The following is a 2,548-nucleotide window of genomic DNA, read 5'->3' on the forward strand; positions in this document are numbered from 1 at the left end:
TGAAAGATACAAGAAACCAAAAGAACATGAGATATTCAAAGGAAAGGTTTGTGTGCTAAAAATGTGATGAATATGGTCACCACACAGATTCATGTAATGAAAGATTCAAATTCAAACCCTTTCATGTCCCAGATGAAACAAAGTATGGCCAAGACTTTGTTCAATACAAGTAAAAGTATGATGCATACCTGGGAAAAGTAAAGGTGTGTGGAAATGAAACCATGAACAAAGATGAATTAACATCAGCAAAGGAGACAAGAAATGAAAAGAAAAATGATATCAACACAAAGAAACAATTGACTAAATCAGTAAGAAGAAGTATGTCTCCTAAGAAGGATGAGAAAGCAATTAAAAAGGATTATCAGCCTTTGAAAATCAAACAAGACACTCAATCTGTCAAGTCTGATGAATCTCAATGTTCACCGAGTAATGAAAAGACCAGAAACAAGGGTGTCTTTTCAAGAAAGAAATCAAAAGAACTAACATGTGATGAGAAGTTCTTGTCAAAACATGGATATGAACCACAAGGATTTCTTTGGAAACCCAAGGTGGAAACCAAAGCTAAAAGGACTGATGATGTAACAGACTATTCTGAAAATGAGTATGTTGTGCAAGAAGTTACAAAAGCAGATGTTGAAAGGAAGAACATCACATCATTAGTAAAAACTCCTAGAGAGTGTGGATATGAAACAGATAACTCAGACAACCTTGAGTTGACTCATGAAGATCCTGAACCAACAACACTCACTTCTAGTGCAGCCACTGAAATTGAAACTGATGAGTTGCAAGTTGAAATGACTTGCACTTCATCACCTAACCAACAAACGTTTTCTTTTGTGCAGGAACAGTCCACTCCACTGAATGACATATGGTACATGGATAGTGGATGTTCTAGGAACATGACTTGTGACAAAAGGTCACTGGTTAATTATGAAGAAAAGTTTGAAGGTCCTGTGGCATTTGGAAGTGATGAAAATGGTTGAAAGATAGTTGGGAAAGGAATTTTAACAAATGGAAAAGTTTCATTTGATAATGTGTTTAATGTTGAAGGTTTACAATACAATCTGCTAAGCATATCACAAATGTGTGATAAGGGATACAAAGTTGGTTTTGATGACTCACACTGTTTCATCTTAAAACCTGAATTTGTTATCCCACCTGAAATGATTATGATGATGGCTTCTAGAAATGGAAAACTATATGAGCTTAACATGAAGGAAGCTGTTTCAAGGGGTGGTACATGTTTTGTTTCCAAAGCCACTGAAAATGAGTCTAAGTTGTGGCACAAGAAACTATGTCATGTGAATTTGAAGAATATGAACAAACTTGTTAAGGGTGAGCATGTCATTGGCTTACCTACAAGAGAGTTCAAACTGGAAGAACATTGCAGTTCATGTCAAAAGGGAAAACATCACAAGTCAACACATAAGTCAAAGCAAATCAGTTCAATTGATAAAGTACTTGAATTACTTCACATGGACCTTTTTGGTCCTGTGAGTGTGCCAAGTATAGGGAAGAAAAGATATTGTCTTGTGATCATTGATGATTATTCAAGATATACTTGGGTTTATTTCCTAAGTACAAAGGATGAGACTGCAGATTTGATTAAGGGTTGTGTTACAATGATTGAGAACAAACTGAATAAGAGAGTTAAAACAATGAGAAGTGATTATGCTACAGAGTTCAAAAATGGAGTTATGGAAGAGTTCTGCACAGAAAAGGGAATATTTCAGCAGTTTTTAGCTCCTAGAACTCCTGAACAAAATGGTGTTGCAGAAAGAAGAAACAGAACACTCATTGAAGCTGCAAGAACCATGATAGCAGATGCAAATTTACCAGTGACATTCTGGGCTGAAGCCATCAATACTGCCAGCTATGTTCAGAACAGGGTACTTGTCAACAAAAGGTATAACAAGACACCATATGAAATTTTCAACAATAGAAAGCCTTATATCAAGTTTTTCAAGCCCTTTGGATGCAAATGTTTTCTTCTAAACACCAGGGATTACTTGAACAAGTTTCAAACCAAATCCTTGGATTGTTTCTTTGTTGGATATTCTACACATTCAAAAGCTTACAGAGTATATGTGAAAGACCATATGAGTGTTATTGAATCATCTGATATCATCTTTAATGAAAATCAGTTCAATACAGTTGATAGTGCAGCATGGCTGTTTGATCATAAAAAATTGATAAGGTCTTTCAAGATTTATTCTGAAGACTTTGATGACTCATTCTACAAGACCAGTGTATCTGAAGAGAAAAAGAAGAAAACATTGGACTTAGAAAGGTTATGGAAGAAGGTTGCTAGTAAAGAAAAGGAGTATACATTTATCAAGGGTATCTCAAATAACACTACTGATCAAGAACAAGATCATGCAGAGGTTAATCAAGACAATCAAGAAGTAGAGAATAATCAGGTTCAGACTGAAGAGAACCCAAGAAACCATGCAACTGAAGAAGATGTAACTACTACAAGATTTCAACATTTGTTTGAAAGCTTGAATATTGGAAACAATGGTGCATCCACCTCAAGACAGAACATTGA

This window comes from Bidens hawaiensis, unplaced genomic scaffold, assembly GCF_021521415.1.
Source record: "Bidens hawaiensis isolate Kalapana, Puna unplaced genomic scaffold, B.hawaiensis_p1.1 tig00000190_1, whole genome shotgun sequence".
In the NCBI taxonomy this organism is placed as follows: Eukaryota; Viridiplantae; Streptophyta; class Magnoliopsida; order Asterales; family Asteraceae; genus Bidens; species Bidens hawaiensis.